We start from the raw sequence: 21,469 nt of genomic DNA on the forward strand, positions 1-21,469 counted from the left end.
GGTGGAAGCGTGTCCTGCAGAAAGGACTAATTCATCCTGTCACATCAGTGTCACAGCTCTTGCTCTGTGCACACCCATCCAATCTGGGTGTCCCTTTGATCACAGTCTCTAGTCCTGGGTTGAACCTCAAGAGAGTCAACAATACCTGGAAGGAATGACTACACCCTCACTCCACCCCTGGCTATGTGGCGATTACCTGGAGAGAGTGCTTTCTGTGCCCTGTAGGATCAGGTCACACACCTGGCAGTAACGTGGTCTCTAAAAGAGATAGACATTCTGGCATCAGGCAGGCATAGGTGGGGGGGGGCCTCAGGGTGGGACTTTGAACGCAGAAAGGAAGACTTGAGCAGGCAGGGGTGGGAACTTCCATGTTTCTCTCAAGACTCGGGGAATGTCTTTGAGAGGGAGGCAGCAAGTCAGGAGCCAGGAAGGAGCAATCCCTGCCATCGGCTGTGGGCTGAAGATAAATCAGCTGCATCTGTCTTGTCAACCAGATTATCGGGTTACCTTCTGCTCAGTTCTTTGCTTTCCCTTCTCTTACTTAACTCTAAGCCTTTAGGGAAGTCCTATTTAATTGTTTCAGGTCTCTGCAGTGCTGATGACTTCAGCTGTGGTTGTTCATAAGCATACAAAGGGACAGGGACAGGGGGACCTCTGGGATGTGGCAGGGCTGGGAAGTCCCTTCCTCTCCCCATGGAGATGCTCCCTTCCACTGCCTCCCCTCAGAGGATGTACCTCATCTTATTACGGGAGGTGGCTGTTTCTTTGCAGCATCTGAACCAGCTGAGGAAGTCCCCTGACTCCAGCCCTCACATGGAGAGAGTCCTCAAATAGAAGCCGAAAGCACTCAGAGCGGCACTGGAGATACAGTTCCCTGGTGCTTAGTGACATTCTGCTCATCACAGATCTCTGTAACCCTGGGTAACCTGGGGGGCCTGCCAGAGGAAGGTCACTGCTGGGCAGGCACAATGATCTCACTGTAGTCTCATGGTCAGGAATATAGTCCATCAATTGCATCCTACCCAAGGCCTCATCTCAAGGCTCAAAGTCATCTTTCCTTCCACAGAAGAGATCTCCCCTCCTCTGTGTTGTGTAGAGCCCCCCACTCTCAATCCAGGGCACTTTTCTAGTTTCTGGATGAAATGGATCTCCTCTTCCACTGCTCTGAAAGAAAACGACTCTTAATGACAAGCTACAACCCTTCCCCCCAAATCCATGTGACTATAAACATGTGGTACTTTGTGGTGATTATTTTGTAATGTATAAAAATATTGAATCCCTATGTTGGTTCACCTGAAATTAATTTAATGTTGTAAGTAAATTATACTTCACTTTTTAAAAGTATAATGAATAAAAAATAAATAAATAAAAGTAAAGTTACAGTTTCAGTTAAAAAAAAAAAAGTGGTACTTTGCCCACATGTGAATAACCAATATTCTACAGCCTCATTTCTCTCTCCCATGTGCCCACATTTCCTCATTTTCCAACCCATCGTCAGTCCTTCCTCAGTCTGCCGCTGAAATCTGTGACCACTGAGGGCAGACCCTGTTGTCCTCAGCCCTCAGTCTGGGCCTCAAAGTTAATGCTCTGTTAGGGAGAGGAGAGTTCGGTTACAGAGGTGTGCTGGTAAATCCGTATGGCGGGCTTGGGGTGGGGGGGAAATCCCTGATTTGTAGGGGTTACCAGTTTCCACAGTGTAAATGCTCTCTCCTACCATGACTGATTTCCAACTACCAACAGCTTCACAACCAGCTTGGAAATTTCCTAAATATTTAACAATTACTCTCACTAGCCAGTCTGAGCTGGCTCCAGCATACCACCAATTCAGGAGGATTCCCAGAGCGTCTCTGGGCCCCTAAGATGTCTTGACAAAGTGAATTGAAGGGAGAGAGGGGCCTTCACATGCCATTTCTACCCACTGGCTCCCTTGGCTCAGAGCCCTGGAAAGAGTATGACTTTAGGGAGTCAGGAGACCTCTGGGTTCGAATCCTTGTGTACTTTGGGCAAGTTTCAGCTTCCAACTCTGCAAATTAGGATTGATAAAACCTACCTGTAGGATTGCTTTGAGTGTGAAATGAAATGCCTAAATAAAATGCTTAATATATAGCAAGTCTCAATAAATGTTCTTTCTTTTGCCCCCCCCATCTTTGTCTTAATTTTTCCTGTACTAGTTCAAATAATTATTTTTCAAAGGGTCCAACAGGGGGAGCTCAAACTCAACACTGTCAGGGTGGGGGCTGGTAATTCAACCCAACTCTCATCCCAGTTTAGAGCTAAACTTCGGAAACTTTGAAGGGCACAGCTCTTTCTCCCTCTTTAGGGCTCTCCCTTGTCCCCATCCCAAAAGATGTGAGTCCATCTAAATGTTCCATAACTGGTGCTTATGCCGCCTGGCTTCATTCTCCTCTAAGACGGCAAGCTACCCCCAGAATCGGAAACCACATTCCACAAAGGGGGCGCCATGTCAGGACCAGAACAAGGACACTGGGCTTCCCTAAGGCTGTGCTTCACACAGTCCAGAGCACTCAAAGCTTCCCGCGCACCCAACATGCCTCCCACATCAAAGCAGGTCCCATAATACACAGTTAACCAATCACTCATGAGGATTTATGTTAGCATTGTGCAGCAGGAGGCTGTAGTTAGATATCTAGAAAAACAACTGTAGAAGGAAGTGGAGTCTTTGGCTCTGTGTCTGGGGGAAGGGAGGCAGAGGCAGAAGGGACATGAGGCTTGCTAGATTTGAGAAGTTCGGCTGCTCACAAACAGTGGAATTATTGGAATGCTACAGGGAGAGGCGGCAAAGGAAACTTTGAGAAAATCTGGTTTCTTGTGATAAAGAGCTTTTGGTAACCTGAGAAAGTTTCAGAAACTTAGACACACGAAATCGCTTCGTTTGAAATGAATGAAAAGCCTTGGGTTTGAACAATGTGTGGCCACTTTCCAGCTGACTGACCTATACAAGTTATTTAACCTCTCTGAGATTCAATCACTCATATATTTATTCACTCAGCCTATTATTTATTGAGCATCTTGTATGTATCAGGTATGGGGTTAAGTGAATCCTGAGGAGACAATGGTGGCCAAAACCAGGCACTCTCCTTTTTCTCACGGAACTTGCAATTTATTCATCTGTAAAAAGGCATACTGGGAATTCCCTGGCTGTCCAGTGGTTAGGACTCTGTGCTCTCACTGCCGAGGGCCCAGATTCAATCCCTGGTCAGGGAATTAAGATCCCACAAGCCACGCAGCTTGGCCAAACGAAAAAAAAAAACCAAAACACAGAAGGCATACTAACGCTGGGACAACTGGATATCCACATGCAAAAGAATGAAGTTGGATCCCTATCTCACACCATATAAGAAAATTAACTCAGAATGGATGAAAGATCTACATGTGAAACCAAATCTATTCAGTTCCTGGAAGAAAACAGGCTCAAATCTTTGTGACTGTGGATTAGGTAATGGTTTCTTGGCTATGAAACCAAATGCACAAGTAACAAAAGAAAAAATAGAAAAATTGGACTTCATCAAAATTTAAAATTTAAAATTTTGTGCTTCTAAGGACACCATCAAGAAAGTGAAAAGAGGGACCTCCCTGGTGGTCCAGTGGTTGAGACTCCGTGGTCCCATTGCAGGGGGCCCAGGTTCAATCCCTGGTCAGGGACCTAGATCCTGCATGCCGCAACTAAAGATCCCACATGCCACAACTAAAGATCCCACATGCTGCAATGAAGCTCCCACACACGGCAGCAAAGATCCCACGTGCTGTAACACAGCCAAATAAATAAATAAATAAACAAGTAAATATTTTAAAAAAGAAAGAAAGAAAGTGAAAAGATGCCAAGATATGGGAGAAACCTAAGTGTCCATCAACAGATGAATGGATAAAGAAGATATGGTATATATATGCAATGGAATATTACTCAGCCATAAAAAGAGTGAAGTTTTGCCATTTACAGCAACATGGATGGACTTGGAGGGCATTATGCTAAGTGAAATAAGTCAGACAGAGAAAGACAAATACTGTACGATATCACATGTGAAATCTAAAAAATACAACAAACTAGTGACTATAACGAAAAAAGAAGCAGACTCACAGATGTAGAGCACAAACTAGTGGTTACCCATTGGGAGAGGAAGTGGGGAGAGGCAATATAGGGGTAGGGTATTAAGAGGTACATACTATTATGTATAAACTAAGCTACAAAGATATATTGTACAGCACAGGGCATATAGCCAATATTTTATAATAACTATAAATGGAGTATAACCTTTAAAAAAAAGTGAAAAGATGACCCACAGAATGGGATGAAATACTGGTAAGTCATTAACCTGTTAAGGGGCTTGTATCTAGTAGAATATACAAAGAATTCTTACAACTCAGTAATAAAAAGACAAACCAATTTAAAAATAGGTAAAGGATCTGTATAAACATTTCTCCAAAGATATACAAATGGCCAATAAGCACATAAAAAGATTCTCAACATCATTAGCCATCAGACAAATGCATATATATACCACAATGAAATACCACTTCATACCCACTAAAATGGTTAGAATCAAAAAACAGATCGGAGAAATTGGAACCCTCATACACTGCTGGTGGGAATGTCAATGGTATATTCACTTTAAAAAACAGCCTTGGGGGCTTCCCTGGTGGCACAGTGGTTGGGAGTCCGCCTGCCGATGCAGGGGACACGGGTTCGTGCCCCGGTCTGGGAAGATCCCACATGCCGCGGAGCGGCTGGGCCCGTGAGCCATGGCCACTGAGCCTGCGCGTCCGGAGCCTGTGCTCCACAACGGGAGAGGCCACAACAGTGACAGGCCCGCGTACCGCAAAAAAAATAAATAAATAAAGGCATAACTTGAACAGATATGTATACATACACATTCATAGCAACATTATTCACAATAGCCAAAAGGTTAAAGCAACCCAAGTGTCCACTGATGGATGAATGGATAAACAAAGTGTGGTATATACATACAATGGAATATTATTCAGCCTTAAAAAGGAAGAAAATTCTGACACCTGCTACAACATGAATGAACCTCAAAGACATTACGCTTAGTGAAATAAAAGCCAGTCACAAGATGATAAATACTAAATGATTCTACTTATATGAGGTACCTAGAGTAGTTAAATTCATAGAAACGAAGCAGAATGGCAGTTGCTGGGGGTGGTGGGAGGGGTGAATGGGAAGATACTGCTTACTGCATACAGAGTTTCAGTTGGGGAAGATGTAAAAGCTCTGGAGATGGATGGTGGTGGTGGCTGTACAGCAGTGTGAATGTACTTGATGCCACTGAACTGGATACTTAAAATGGTAAAATGGTAAAATTTCCCCCTATCTAGTTACTTTCATGAGACCAGATGTATGTATGTTCTGTAACTTATTTCCTTGCAAGTGTGAATGGTAAGGGATCTTCCTCTCTCTTTCTCTACATGGGCTGCTCCCAGGGTCTGGTCACAATATGCCACCACAGTGGGGGCAAGTCACCCTCCTTTCAGGCAGGGAGCAAAGCTTCAGTCTAAAGACCACCAAGCGGGTGTCCCCCTGTAGCCACTTAACCTCTCACTCCCAGCTTTCCCTCTGCAGTTTCTTCCAACTGTTCTCTCTCGGCAAAGAAATTAGGATACATTGCCTTCTCAAAAGGATGCCAGTCATCTAAGCACCATGCAGGAACCTTGTAACACTCATATCTCTCCTAAGAGGTGTCCCCACTAGAGTCAGGGAAGATCAACAGCCGTGGACACTGATTGTGGCAGAATTCTTCCTCTACCTCCTTCAGCAGCTGGGCGACCTTTACCAAATCCTTTCATTCTTATGTTCTTCAAATGGGGCTTTTATCAAACAAGTACAGGACCAATGTTTGTCCCTGTGATGCACCCTAACTCAAGGTAGCACAGCACCTGCTTATAAAGCTGCAACACCTCCTGCTGGTGGGTCAGGTGGGCCAGAGCTCCATGGTGGCCCACTCACCTCTGGGGGCCACCAGGGCTCCCTAAAATGGTAAATCCTATGTTATGTATATTTTACCACAATTTAAAAAAATAAAAGCATAATAGCTCTTACCTCATAGGGTCATTGTGAAGGTTAAATGAGATGAATTTTGGCTAATGGAATAGCTAAAGTAAACAACATCATTTATGAACCAGGCCTGGAGAGTGGGGTTCGGGAGGGGTGAGGGACACAAACTTTCTACTTTAATTTATTTATCTATTGTTTAGATCTTTAAACTGGTATATATATATTTTTAACTGGTATATTTTTATAATTCAAAAAGTAAAGCAGTAAAGAGCTACTTATTCCTGTGTTACTGATTTATTGAAACTTAGTGTCCACACAAAAGTGCATGAGGATTGAGAACCACATTCTCTTCTTGGCTTATGTTTGACCTTCTGTGTTTGTGTTTTTATGTGTAACTTTTTCCAGACCTCCTCAGCTTTGCTTACCTTTCTCCCCCACTGCCGTTCAATTTACTTAAGTCTATTAGTCACAAAATTTTAAACCTCCCAGTCGTAGCCCTGGATCCTCCCCATCTTGCTCCAAGAAAGACCCCAGACCCCACACAGAGGGGCTCCTGCTCATTCCTAGCCAGTGTCCTCTGAACTCCTCTTCCCCATTTTTACCTCCTTCCCTATAGCAAAACCCTCCCTGAGATCTAATTTAAAGTCTCTCACCTTGCAAACTGAAAGGTCTGCCTTTCAAGGAGGCCAGAGATGGCTGGGAGCCTGGCCGGAAGTCAGTTTCCTGGGTGGGAGAACACTGGCGGAAATCCAGACGGCTGACGTCACCTGGTCCAGATGGCGGAAGCCATTGCCCAATCAGAGGGAATTGATGCCAGCAACACACTTCTCTATGACTCTCGTACTCAGTTCAGAAAAGCATTTTCCTCGACAGGAGGCAGTTGGGTAGGAGTGGAAAATGCCCTGGCCTTTGAACCACATGGCATGTTGACCGGGAGGCTGGCCGTGGCATCAACTGAGAAATGAACGTGACACCCGACACTAGACTCGGGGTCAGAAGACACAAGTCTGGGTCTCTGCCACCTAAATCCTAACCTTTAACAAATCACTTTGCTTGGTTTTCTTAGCTATGAGTAATGATACCTACTCAGAGAAGCTACTGTTGCATGCTGGAATGAGGTCATTCATGTGAAAGATTTCATAAACTTGAAGCAGAATGCCAATACAATATTCTGCCTCTGTGAGAGCCCTCCAGAGGGCAGTGGACCCGGAGGAGGCAAGATGGAGGGTGATTACAGGCTGATCCTGGAGCCAGGCAGCCTGCACTGGAATGTGCAGCTGGGACACATAACCTCTCTGTGCCCAGTCACCTCGTGGTCACAGTGGGGGATGATAAGAATACCATCCTCATCACAGGGTTCTTGGGAGGGTGAAGTAGTTACTCCACTTGGAGCACATAGAACACTGCCTGGCTCGTGGCAGCACTCACTAAGACTTGGCCGGGATGATTATTCCCAAGGCCACCTTGTACACCTGCAGGCCCTAGGCTGGGCATTCAGCCCAATCCCAAGAGATCTCATGAAAAGAGATTCTGGGAATTCCCTGGCGGTCCAGTGGTTAGGACTCCATGTTTTCACTGCCAAGGGCCCAGTTCGGGGAACTAAGATCCTGCAAGCCACGCAGCACAAACCCCCCCCCAAAAAAAAGACAGATTCTGCCCCCACCCACAGTCCACACAGCAGGCAGAGCTATTTAGCTAAAATCTGACCATGTCACTTCTCTGCTTAACCACCCAAATCTGCCCCAGTCCCACTCCCACCCCCAGGTAAAGACATCAAACCCCTGTGATAGGCCCTTGCATCCCTCTCCACCCTCTCCTGATGCCCACTGCCTCTCATCAAGGCTCCAGCAACACCAAACTGCCTGTCGTTTCTCACCTCCACCAGCTGGCTCCTGCTGCTCCTCTGCCCAGCATGCTCACCAACCCTGCCTTTGCTAACTCCTAATTACCCTTCAGGACCCTTAGACTCATGTCTCCCAGAAAGCGCTTTCTGACTCCCGCTGAGCAGAACCTGGTTCCCCCTTTCCTATATCCCTTGTGGGCACCTCCATCATCGCACAGGCCAAATTGTATCCTAACTGTTCAAGTGACTGCTTCACACCAGACTGGGGGATCCTTGAAGGGAAAGGCCAGCACTGGGTCTTGCGCATCTCGGTAAACTCAGCATGAGCACAGTGCCAGGCACACAGTAGGTGATCAGTAATGATTGAGTGGAAAGACTGATGAGTGGATGACCAGGAACTAATAGAGCCCTAGCTTGTTTTGGCCACGCTGCACGGTTTGTGGGATCTTAGTTCCCTGACGAGGGATTAAACCCGGGCCCTTGGCAGTGAGAGCGTGGAGTCCTAACCACTGGACCTCCAGGGAATTCCCTGTTCAGCTACTTTAACAGATGATGTTATTTGCCTGGGATTGGGATGAGCACCTCAAAACAGATGCAGTGTCCATTTGCCTCAGCCATTGTTTTCCTCAGAATCACCTCTGTCTGTGTCTCAGGCATCCTCTGTACCTCTCTCTTTTCCCTGCTCTTAGGCTTTTTTCTCTCCTTCCTTAACACTTTGTTTCTCTTCCTTGCTCTGTGTCATATTTCTATACCCTTTGTTGCTTTGTATCCTTTTCCTTTCATCCTTCTTTTGTGCTTGAGCGGTGGTGGTCTGTTCTCTTGCCTCATATCAAGGGTTTTAGGTGGTTAGAGTACCCCTGGGTTCAGAAAAAAAGAAGGAGATTTTGAAAGGCAGGAAATCAATCCTTATTATGTGTCCAGAAGTTCCATACATTTTATTTCATATAATCTTATTAATAAACTTATAGTATGGTATATCATCCAAGCAAGCTAGGTTATGCTTCTGCAACAAACAACCTCAGAATCTCAGGGGCTTTATGCAGCAAAGATTTATTTATTACTCCTGCCACTTATCAATGGGTGGGTTGACTGAGGCTCTGCTCTGAGCCATCATTGTCCTAACCTCAGGACCTAGGTTGACAGAGCAGTCACTACCTAGAACGTCGCCATTTGCCATAGTAGAAGAAAGAGAGAATGCGAAAAAGCACAGCACACACTGGCTTTTAACACTTCCATGTAGAAGAGACACGTTTTAATTGGTCAAAATAAGTCACATAGCCATTCCTGGGTTAATTGGTAGGAGTTAAATGAGGTGGCAAAGTACAATCTTCCTAGGTATCTGGAAGGAAAGAGAGACTCAAATATTGGTGAACAGGCCTGATAACCATGGTAGATATTACTGTTCCCATTTTACAGATGAGGTGGCTGAGGCACAGGAAGCTTATGTAGTTTGTTCAAGGACATGCAGTAAATGTCAGGGGTAGGGGGAGCTGAACCCATGCCTTTTGATTCCTGGGACAGTGCCCTTGCCACTTCACTGGAGTTTTAGGATGCCTAAGCCTTGTCTACCCTTTTCTACCAGGTTTTTGGACTCTGCTGTGAAGACTGGTTTGCTGGTATGCCAGAGGCAAGATGGTAAGAAGCCCAGCTTTGCTCACCATCTTCTGCATCACATCTGGTGAGGGGCGCTGGAGTCTCTCCCCAAGGTGGGGTTTGGGAGGCTTCTAATTTCCAGGACAAAACCAGGTAGGTCGCAAAACTTGGAGCACGGTCATTAGAAACCTTCTAGACAAAATTATCTGTGGTGATAGAAGTCAGAATAACAGTTATTTCAGAGGCGGGCAAGAAAGGGGTTTTGCATATTGACTAGATAGATGTTTAAAGGAACCTTCTTGGGTGATACTATCTCGACCTGGATGGTGGTTAAATGGGTGAATACAAACGCAAAAATTTATCAAGCTGTACACTTAAGATTTGTACACTTTGCTATATGTCATTTATATCTCAATAAAAATGAGTAATAAAAAGAAATATTCTTCATCAAAATAAAAATATTTACTGTGCCAAAGATCCTATTAAGAGAATGAAAAGACAAGGTACCGAGTGGGAGAAAATATTTGCAAGTTATGTATTCAACAGTGGATATGTATCCAGAATATATAAAGAACTCTCAAAACTCAACAGCAAGTAAACAGACAACCCAACTTAAAAAGTAGGCAAAAAAGGGCTTCCCTGGTGGCGCAGTGGTTGAGAGTCCGCCTGCCGATGCAGGGGACACGGGTTCGTGCCCCTATCCCGGAAGATCCCACATGCCGCGGAGCGGCTGGGCCCGCGAGCCATGGCCGCGGAGCCTGTGTGTCCGGAGCCTGTGCTCCGCAACGGAAGAGGCCACAGCAGTGAGAGGCCCGCGTACAGCAAAAAAAAAAAAAAAAAAAAAAAAAAAAGTAGGCAAAAGACTTGAAGGGCCACTTCACCAAAGAGGATAAAAGGAAAGCAAGTAAGCATATAAAAAGTTGTTCAACGTTATTGGCCATTGAGGAAATGCAAATTAAAACCAGGATAAGGGACTTCCTTGGTCGCGCAGTGATTAAGAATCCGCCTGCCAACGCAGGGCACACGGGTTCGAGCCCTGGTCCGGGAAGATCACACATGCCACGGAGCAACTAAGCCAATGCACCGCAACTACTGAGACTGCGCTCTAGAGCCCGCGAGTCACAACTACTGAGCCCGCGTGCCACAACTACTGAAGCCCGAGGGCCTAGAGACCGTGCTCCATAGCAAAGAGAAGCCACCACAATGAGAAGCCTGCGCACCGCAACAAACCGTAGCTCCCGCTTGCCGCAACTAGAGAAAGCCCGGCGAGCAGCAACGAAGACCCAATGCAGCCATAAGTAAATAAATAAATAAATATTTTAAAAAAGTAAATGTATATAAAAAAAAACAGGACGAATTACCACTACAAATCTGTTAGAGTAGCAAAAAAAGTTTTTTAATGTTGACAGTGCTACCAAGTGTTGGCAAAAAGGCAGCAAAATGAACTCTCATTCATTACCGGTGGAATGCAAATTCATCCTCTGGAACATAGTTTGGCAATTTCTTATAAAGTTAATACATTTACTGTACAAGTCAATAATCCCCTAGGTATTTACCTGAGAGAAATAAACACATGTTCACACAAAAACCTATACACCGGGCTTCCCTGGTGGCGCAGTAGTTGAGAATCTGCCTGCCAATGAAGGGGACACAGGTTCGAGACCTGGTCTGGGAAGATCCCACATGCCACGGGGCAACTGGGCCCGTGAGCCACAGCTACTGAGCCTGCGTGTCTGGAGCCTGTGCTCCGCAACAAGAAAGGCCGCGACAGTGAGAGGCCCGCGCACCGCGATGAAGAGTGGCCCCCGCTTGTCGCAACTAGAGAAAGCCCTCGCACAGAAACGAAGACCCAAGACAGCCAAAAATAAATAAATAAAAATAAATAAATTTATAAAAAAAAAAAAAAAAAAAAACCTATACACTGTATGCTCATAGCAGCCTGCATTTGTAATTACCAAAAATTAATTAAAATGGGTAAATGCATTACTTGGCTTATCCGTGCCATGGCACACAACCCAAAAACAAAAAGAAACAAATTATTCATGTAACAGCTTGGATGAATCTCAAAGGCATTATGCTGAGTGAAAAAATCTGGTCTCAAAAAGGTTACATGCTATATGATTCCATTTATGTGACATTTTAAAAAGACAAGCCTAAAGTGACAGAGAATAGATCAAAATAGCAAGAGGTTTGGTGGGGGGGGACGGGAGGGAAGATGTGACTACAGAGGAATAGCACAGGGGAGTCTTGGGGGCAGTAGACCTGTTCTATATCTTGATTGTAGTTGTGATTAGACTCCAAATCCAGGGGCCAAGGAGCCCCATCTGCTTTGTTCACTCCTACACTCTCAGTGCCTGGAACTTAGGTACAAGGTACGTGCTCATGGACACAGTGAAGGAGTGTTCTAGCTCCAGCCCTGATTCATCTTGGCACACTTCGCAGGCTAGTCTATATTTAGCTACCTCTCCGGCTGCCTAATGGACACGCCACAGCTGGAAGGCATCACTAGTCCCCCTTCACAACCCAGGCCTGGGTCACAAGATCTCCCTCCTGGAAAGCAGAGTCTCCAGCTGTCCTATAGTTTGAAATTTGTAGGTATTAGCAATCTGATGAGTCATTTTAATTTTTGAAGTACATTTTTATTGTAAAAATGACATTTGTTCAATGTTTAAAAAAAAACTGTCTCAAAAAAAAAAAGTAGACCCCACCCTATTTCCCAGAAGCCATAATTGTTACTAGTTCCTTCTCTGTCTATCTAGAAACATTTATGTGTAAATAAGCATGTATATCCCTATATATGTAATAGATCTGAATGAATTGATCCACAGCTCTTGGGGCACATGTAATGTCCTGTTTCTGTACAGACTCACTCGTATCAAATCTGGCTTCCACCCTGCCCATCACTGATGGTATTCTAGTGTCTGACAGTTTTCAGACTCCCTCCCTTGGATCAAACAATCAAACAAGGCTTCTGCAGTCCTGAGGAAACAGATGAGAGTCTGCTCCTCTGACCACCTGGTCAGCATTGCCTTGCTCCTCATCCAGGCCTCGGGGGTCCAACAGAAACAGACCACTAGGCTGGCCTGGGCAATTCCTAATCGCCCAAGCATAGCATCGGCAAAGCTAGGAGAGAGGAAAAAAACCCATCAACTTTGGAAATTTGATGTTCAAGAAGAAGAAGAAAGAGGAGGAGGAGATGGAGAGAGCAGGAGGGAATCCAAGTAGTCAGGCTTCTAGGAAAAATCACAAATCTATAGTACATCCTTAAAGCTCGTTTTGGTTTTATGTAGTTCTTTTATTTTTAATTACACTGGGGGGAGGGGCAACATAACATTTTCTGTTTTTCTCTATGGTCTTGATCTGGCCTTACCTGGGGGCAGTTGTTGAAGTTCTGAAAATACCCAGTACAGAGCACCTGGGCGCAGTTCTCACGGATGCTGGCAGCCAATACCATCCGAGAGGCTGCTCTTGAAAAGGCCCAGTTCTCCACATGTCCTGGAGAAACTGGATCCCCTCTTTTTCCTCTGAGTCCCCAGAGGTCCAAGCGCCATCCAAGAGGTAGGTTACTGCCTGCCTCTTCATCCTTCCCTTTCAGACCAGACATCCAGCACCTTCCAAAACCAAGGCCTACGTTGGTGTGGGCTTCCTATAAACCCCCACCCAGTCTGATTCTTACCTTTCTTTCTAAAACACACAAAAAAGCCAAACCGCTCAACGGTCAGGAAACCCACAACTTCAAGGACACAAAGTCCTGACTACGCAGAAGAGGAAGAGAAGAATTCCTTTATTCCTTGTTAATTCTCAATAGATTATTCTTACAATAAATTCATAATAAGTGGTTCTGCTATATAACATATTGTTTAAATTTTCTTATTTCTTCAAATATGATGCCTGTTGGGAAAGTTATTGTAGGGAGATTAATTAATAATCATTGATGAAATGTTTCTTGGATGAAGAAACCCATAATGGTCAGAGTGTGGGAGATTAAGAGAAAGGAAAAGAGGATTCTTCTGAGAAATTTTAGTCCACTTTAGAAAACAAAATGCATACACTATCTGAGAAACTCTTTGAGGACAATGCAGGCCAGTGGATACTTATGGAGCATCTACTAATAAAAGCTAATATTTGCTGATAGCCTACTAGGTGTCAGGCACCGTACTAGCCCTTGGGATACCACAACCAACCAGATGGAGATGCCTCCTGCCCTGCAGAGCTCAGAAGGACAGACATGAAACATATAGAAACGAGGTGGTAACTCTTAAAAAAAGGAGAGTACAGGCTGCCATAGGAATGCAGAGCCAGAGAACTAAACACAGGATGGGGTATCAGGAAAGACCTCCCTTAGAGACAGACCTTTAAACTGAGACTTGCAAGTGACAAACCAAAATAGAAAGACATCAGGGCTGGGGGAGGGGAAGCTGAGTTTATTGCTTAACAGGCAAGGGAGAGCCATGTCCCTCAAGAAATGAGTCCAGTGGGTCTCCCTAAGAAGAAACTGAAAGGCCAAAATATAGATCCAAAAGGAGGAAGCTCACCAATAAAGCAGGAATTGAGTTCTGGTCTCTGGCTCACAAAGGGGGTTGTACACTCTACTATCTTCAGTTCTCAGTTCTCAAAAGAGTAGGTGATTCTCAAAGAGGTCCAAGACAGGTCCTGTGATGCCTCGATGGACTCGAGTCAAAAGGTGGCAAAACCATATCTGCTTATTCTAAAGCTAGATAGATTTCTTCTTACAAAGACCCAGTAGCAGTGGGACAGGCAGAGGACGAAAGGAAGGTGATGGAGGGGTTAGATTTGTAAGAGATCTGGACAAGTTTGAGGAACCAAGAGAAATTCAAGTTACAGAAGCATGGGGGCAGAGAGAAGAGTGGGGCTTAGAGGATGCTGGTGAGATGGACTAATCAAGAAAGACCTGGGGGGCTTCCCTGGTGGCGCAGTGGTTGAGAGTCCGCCTGCCGATGCAGGGGACACGGGTTTGTGCCCCGGTCCGGGAGGATCCCACATGCCGTGGAGCGGCTGGGCCCATGAGCCATGGCCGCTGAGCCTGGGTGTCCGGAGCCTGTGTTCCGCAACGGGAGAGGCCACAACGGTGAGAGACCCGTGTACCGCAAAAAAAAAAAAAAAGAAAGACCTGGGGGGCTTCCCTGGTGGCGCAGTGGTTGATAGTCCGCCTGCCGATGCAGGGGACACGGGTTCGTGCCCCGGTCCGGGAAGATCCCACATGCCGCGGAGCAGCTGGGCCTGTGAGCCATGGCCACTGAGCCTGAGCGTCCAGAGCCTGTGCTCCACAACGGGAGAGGCCACAACAGTGAGAGGCCCGTGTACCACAAAAAAAAAAAAAAGAAAGAAAGACCTGGTAGGCCATATGCTATGGACTGAATTGTGCTCCTCAAAATTCATATGTTGAAGCCCTAAACCCCAATGTGACTGTATTTGAAGATAGGGTCTCTAGGAAGTAATTAAGATTAAATGAGGTCCTAATGGTGGGACCCTAATCTGATGGGATGGGTGTCCTTATAAAAGATACAAGAGAGCTCTCTCTGCCCATGTGTGCACAGAGAAGAAAGAAGCCATATGAGCACACAGGGAGGTGGTGGCCACCTACAAGTCAAGAGAATATGCCTCAGAATTAGACCTACCTTGCTGGCACCTTGATCTTGGGCTTCCAGCCTCTAGGACTATGAGAAATAAATTTTTGTTGTTTAAGCCACCTAGTCTGTGGTATGTTGTTATGTTGCCTGAGCAGATTAATATACCATATTAAGAATTTTGAACTCAAAAATAAATAAATAAATAAATAAAAATTTTAAAAAAAGAATTTTGAACTCAACATCAAAAAAAATTTTTTTAATGGGCAGAGAATCCAATAGACATTTTTCCAAAGAAGATAGACAGATGGCCAAGAGGCACATGAATGGATGTTCAACATTGCTGATCAGGGAAATGCATATCAAAACCACAATCACCTCATACCTGTCAGAATAACTATTATCAAAAAGACCACAGGGGCCTCCCTGGTGGCGCAGTGGTTGAGAGTCCGCCTGCCGATGCAGGGGATACGGGTTCGTGCCCCGGTCTGGGAGGATCCCATATGCCGCGGAGCGGCTGGGCCCGTGAGCCATGGCCGCTGGGCCTGCGCATCCGGAGCCTGTGCTCCGCAACGGGAGAGGCCACAACAGTGAGAGGCCCGCATACCGCAAAAAGAAAAAAAAAAAAAAAGACCACAAATAGTAAGTGTTGGCCAAGAAGTAAAGAAAAGGGAACCCTAGTGCTCTGTTGATGGGAATATAAATTGGTGCAGCCACTATGGAGAACAGTGTGGACTCCTCAGAAAGTTAAAAGTGGAACCATTATATGATCCAGCAATCCTACTTCTGGGAATTTATCCAAAGAAAACAAAAACATTAATTTGAAAAGATATATGCACCCATATGTTTATTGCAGAAATTATCGACAATAGCCAAGATATGGAAGTAACCTAAGTGCCCACCAATAGATGAATGGATAAAGAAGATGTGTCATGTGTATATATATATATATATATATATATATATATATATATATATACATATATACATATACACACACACACACAGGAATATTACTCAGCCATAAAAAAGAATGAAATCTTGCCATTTGCAACAACATGGATGGACCTAGAGTATGTTATGCTAAGTGAAATAAGTCAGACAGAGAAAAACAAATACTGTATGATTTTACTTATATGTGGAATCTAAAAAACAAAACAAATGAACAAACAGAACTGAACAGAAACAGAGTCATAGACGCAGAGAACAAGCAGGTGCCAGAGGGGAGGTGGGTGGGAGAATAAGAGGAATAGGTGACAGAGACTAAGAGGTACAAAAAGTACAAACTTTCAGTTATGAAATAAATGAGTCACAGGTATAAATGTGCAGCGTGAAGATTATAGTTAATAATTACATAATATCTTTGGTGACAGATGACAACTAGACTTATCATGGTGATCATTTTGAAATGTATAGAAATATCAAATCACTATGCTTCGCATCAGGAATTAACAGTGTTATAGGTCAGTTATAGGTCAAAAACAAACCAACAAACTCATAGGAAAAAAATATCGGATTTGCAGTTACCAGAGGCAGGGAGTGGGAGGGAGGGGGAATCAGATGAAGGCAGTCAAAAGGTATAAACTTCCAGTTATAAGTTCTAGGGATGTAATGTACAGCATGATAAATACAGTTAACACTATGGTACATTATATATGAAAGTTGTTAGAGAGTAAGTCCTAAGGGTTCTCATCACAAGGAAAAAATTTTTTTTACCATTTCTTTAATGTATCTATATGAGATGATGGATATTCACTAAACCTATTGTAATCATTTCATGTAGTACATAGGTCAAATCATTATGTTGTACACCTTAAACTTATACAGTGCTGTATGTCAATTATATTTCAGTAAAATGGAAGAGGAAAACAGAAGACTTTTGAACATATTCCTAAAAGCTTGGTGGCAAGCCTCTGGGGCTTTAAGCAAGGGATAGACATGCTCACACTCAGATCTGGGAAGGCTCACTCTGGCTGCAACTCGGAGAAGGGATCTGAGCAGGGCAAGACCGGAGGCAGTGAGATAAGGTAGGAGGTGGGGTAGGCACGCAGGCTGGAGGTGATGGAGACTTGGAGTGTGGTGACAGGGAGGTGAGGGAAAGTGGACAGACTGGAGAGATCTTTACAAGGGAAAATCAATGGGACTTGGGGGCTGATGAAGGAAGGGGATGCACCAGAGGCCCCCAAGGCACAGTGGAAAAGAGCACTGGGCTGGGAATCTCAAGATCGAGGTCTAATTCCCGATCAATCACCAATCAACTACCCAATGGCTTTGGCCAAGTCACTTTACTGCCCTGCACTGCTTTCGTTTCCTCATCTTGTAGGACGAGATAAGGTCTGTTGATCTTATGGTACCACTCAATTCTACTATCCTCTGATTCTACAAAGTAAATGCATTACCAAGGACAAAATAAAACAATGGTGTCACCTCCCCCCAAGGTTTAGGGACCCTTCCTCTATGTGTTACTCAATACCATTGATCATCATATACTTAAAGATGTACTCAAATGTTGCATTTACTGGTCTGTCTCCTTCAGAAGGCTAAGTGCTCCTTGAGGGCAAGAACTGGGTATCCTGTACCTGGAACCAGGTCAGGCATATGGCAGTTGATTCACTGTATTTGCGAAATTGACTATTTTGAAGTGCCGAGAGGACAGACACACAGTTATTCAAGAAGGCATCTTGGTGCCATGTATTGTGTTTTTTCTGTATCCAGAGCACTGTGGTGGATGCTAGGGTCATCTGAATAAACAAGAAAGCCAGTCATGGACCTTACGTCAAGTCAAGTGGCCAAGACAGACGTTAAACACACGAGGACAAAAATTATGGTTTATTTCTAGTTGTGGCAAGTGCTACAAGGAAAAGTACTGGGTATTGTGAATGTGTAATAGGGAGACCTAACTGAGAGAGTGACCTTTATGATAATAAGGATGAGTTGATTGACTCACAGAACTAGGAAGGGAAGAGAGAAAGAGAGGGGGACAGAGGGAGAGACTTTTAGGAATAATAAGGAATAATAAAAAGGAATAATAAGCATGCATGAAGGGCTGAAGCAGGAAGGAGTTGTGATGAGAATACTGGAAGGAAATCTGCTGGAATGGTAATGTTATCTACATTGGGATTGTGGAATTTTGGGTACTTTTTATTTTCTTGTGTTTGTATACATTTTGCATTTCACAGATTTTCCACAACAAACACACATTATTTTAATCATTGGAGGGGGGAAAACATTGTTAGTTTAAACAAAATAATAAAGGATGTGGGGAGAATGGGTGTCATGGAGGAGGGGGCACATTCCAGAGGGACTGGTGACTTAAGCGGTGAGTAATCCCTACGTGGGGGAGAGCAACAGGCATGTTGATGGGGCTAGAACAAAAGAGCAGGGGTGACTCACGTATGATACAGTTGAAGCTGGGCCACCAAGGTCCATGAAGGTGAGGCTGAAGAGTTGGAGGTGATATGAAAAGTCATAGTGAGCTACTTTCAAAGGGCCTGAGCAGGGAAAGTAAGCATTTTAGCAAAGGGGAGCAGGATGGGGAGAAACCAGAGAGAGAAGGACTCTAAGAGGTCCCTTCGGGGCTGGTGGGGGAGAGCGGGGACCTGGTAAGGCCAGTAGTCCTACAACCCAGAGTAGCTGGTCCTTTGTTACTTCCTGGGCATCGAGGGGTTAGGCTGCCCTATGCTTTCTGTCCCACAGTGGAAGTGGAAATTGTGGTTTCTGAAGGTCCTTCCTGATCTGCAATCTCTGAGAAATAAACTGCTAGCCTGGGGACATTTCTAAAGAGATAAAGTCAAAAATTGGTTTGCGGGGGCAGAGGTGGCAGGGCACAGGCAGGATTTGGAAAATTGGGGCCTGATATAAGCTCTAAGATGTGCTCCCACCCACTCCTGATCTAGATGAGCACCCCTGCCACCCACACTGGATACTTGGCCAGGATTTCCTCCTGAGGCTGTGAAGCATTTTTAGGGCTGGGATGTGAGTTGGGGAGGGGGCGGAAATTGGCTCCCCACTCCCCTCTGAGCTGAACCTACAGGAACTACCTCAGCCACTTCCCTTCTAGGCTTTTCCCCCCTCTTCCCATGTGGTTGCCTCAGATCACCATCTGATTGCCCCAACAGAACTCTTCTTGGCATCTCCTCTCCCCCCACACTCCTGACATGGGTGCTGCCCACTCAGAGAGATGAGGACCAACTTCGTCCTGGCCTTCTACCCAGCCCGGAAGCTGAGTGCAGCACGAGAGTCTGTGCCCTAGCCCTCTCCTGCTCTCTTGAGAAAAGAGATGCAAAATCATATTAAATGATGATATTAAATCACCATGTTAAATCAGTGTATCAAGTGCAGGACTGGTCAGTCAGCAGCTGAGGGATCACTGTCCATTGCCCCGTAATTGGCCCTGGGCTACTGTGAGGATGGAGGAGACAGGGGCACTGAAGGAACAGTCCCGCTGTTTGGAGGTATCAAGTTCTTAATAAAAGTAACTTCAACCCAGAAGACCTGGGTTCATGTCACAGCTGAGCTCTTGCTAGCTAAGTCATCTGAAGGGTAGCCCACTTACCCCTCTAAGCCCCTTAGTTTCTTCAACTGTGAAATGGTCACGATAGCTAGTTTAGGATCAAACGATGCAGTGTCTGAGAAAAATAGACTTAAAAGGAGTTCTTCCTTCCACAGGAATCTATTGTGAGGCTATCACTGCTCAAGATGTTCAGGATATAAAGATAAAGAAGACAGTCGTAACAGGCCAGACCCCTGTCCTCAGGAACTTCCTCTACTTGCTGTTATTACTGATGACTGTTGAATAAATGGGGCCACTCATAAGAAGCAAATGGAGAGTTCTGACAGAGGATGAAAGGCTATATTTTCCAAAGATGGGTATCCTCCTCCGATACTCTTCTTATCCCGTGACTGACACACCAGGGTGGGATCGTGTTCCTTCCCCTTGAATCTGGGTGGGGCTGTGACTGCCGTGACCAATGGAGTAGGGAGAAAGCAATGTAGATCATAAAAAAGTAAGGTCATAAAAAGTGTACAGTTCATGCCTGGTTCTCTTTCTCAGTAACCCAGACACCATGCACCAGAGGCCCAATCTAGACCAAGGGAGAGGAACTGAGGCCCCCAGCCAATAGCCAGCATCCACTGCCAGACGTGTGAATGAAGGATCCTGCAGACGGATGGTTCCAGTCTCCAGCTTTCAAGTCTTCCAGCTTCGACCCCAGACATCATGGAGCAGAGGCAAGCCATCTCCATCCCCACTGCACTCCATCCAAACTCCTGATCCACAGAACCCATAAAGGTAACAAAGAGTGTCATGCCCGCTAAGTCTTGGGGTAATCTTTTAGGCAACATTAGATAAGCAGAACATAGAGTAACCTTAGAAGGAGCAAGAATGAGCAGCATAGAAACTGAAGGAGAAAGTACCCTAGACGAGTTGAGTTAGTCAGATGGAATGACATTAAATGTGGAAACTAGCCTCGACCACATGGTTTCTAACCTTGTCCTGCTGTGAAATTGTTCCCTCAAAGACCACCAACAACCTCCCAACTGACTAAAGTCAAAAACCTCACTGGGCTTCCCTGGTGGCGCAGTGGTTGGGAGTCTGCCTGCCGATGCAGGGGACACGGGTTCGTGCCCCGGTCCGGGAGGGTCCCATATGCCGCAGAGCGGCTGGGCCTGTGAGCCATGGCCGCTGACCCTGCGCGTCCGAAACCTGTGCTCCGCCATGGGAGAGGCCACAGCAGTGAGAGGCCCGCGTACAGGAAAAAAAAAAAAAAGAAAAACACCTCACCTTTTTCTCCATACTCATTCTCCTTCAACTTCTTTCCTTGACTTCCAGTCTTAATATAAGGTCAACTACCACGCGGACATGCTTCTCTACCGGTCTCTGCTTTGCTTTACTCATTGGTTCCTCTTCCTCCCACCTTCCCACTAGGCTGTAACCAACTTACTTTCCAAAGGCTTGCTCCCCTCTCTCTATCCATGGCCCTCAAAGAGCTCACTTCTTCTTCTTCTTCTTTTAATATTTATTTATTTGGCTGCGCCTGGTCCTAGTTGCAGCGCACAGGATCTTCGTTGCTGCCGTGCGGGATCTTCCTTGTGGCATGCAGTCTCTTTAGTTGTGGCATGCGGGCTCTAGCTCCCTGACCAGGGATTGAACCCAGGGCCCCTGCACTGGGAGCATGGAGTCTTAACCACTGGACCACCAGGGAAGTCCCGGGCTCACTCCTTCTTGATGAAACTATCACCGGTGTGCAGAGTCTCCCACTCCAATACCTCCATAACCAGTCTTGTTCATCGACATGAACTCCTATCTTGTATTGCCAATTTCCCTCTAGTCATGTGCCAATACCTTATTTCTTTGCCACCTCAAGTCCAACACATCCAAAATGGACCCACTGTAATGGATGCTATCTGGGCCTCACC

At 45.4% G+C, this 21,469-nt stretch overlaps 1 long non-coding RNA gene and 1 pseudogene across 2 annotated transcripts in view; one reads left to right on the forward strand and one right to left on the reverse strand.

Moving 5' to 3' along the window:
- LOC308623507 overlaps positions 1–20,584 on the forward strand; it is a 96,790-nt gene extending 76,206 nt beyond the window's left edge. Inside the window, exons 6-8 of the long non-coding RNA XR_014016826.1 lie at positions 9,454–9,617; positions 16,904–17,079; positions 19,721–20,584. This is a non-coding gene — a long non-coding RNA (uncharacterized lncRNA). The remainder of the gene's footprint in view (positions 1–9,453; positions 9,618–16,903; positions 17,080–19,720) is intronic.
- LOC308623775 (NADH dehydrogenase [ubiquinone] 1 beta subcomplex subunit 9-like) lies at positions 5,439–6,589 on the reverse strand (annotated as a pseudogene). The gene is made up of 2 exons: positions 6,565–6,589; positions 5,439–5,960 (listed from the first exon to the last, which is right to left on the reverse strand). The product of its transcript is annotated as an NADH dehydrogenase [ubiquinone] 1 beta subcomplex subunit 9-like (transcript).
- Positions 20,585–21,469: the final 885 nt, after the last annotated feature.

Source organism: Mesoplodon bidens (genome assembly GCF_964165515.1).
Source record: "Mesoplodon bidens genome assembly, chromosome: 10".
Taxonomy (NCBI): Eukaryota; Metazoa; Chordata; class Mammalia; order Artiodactyla; family Ziphiidae; genus Mesoplodon; species Mesoplodon bidens.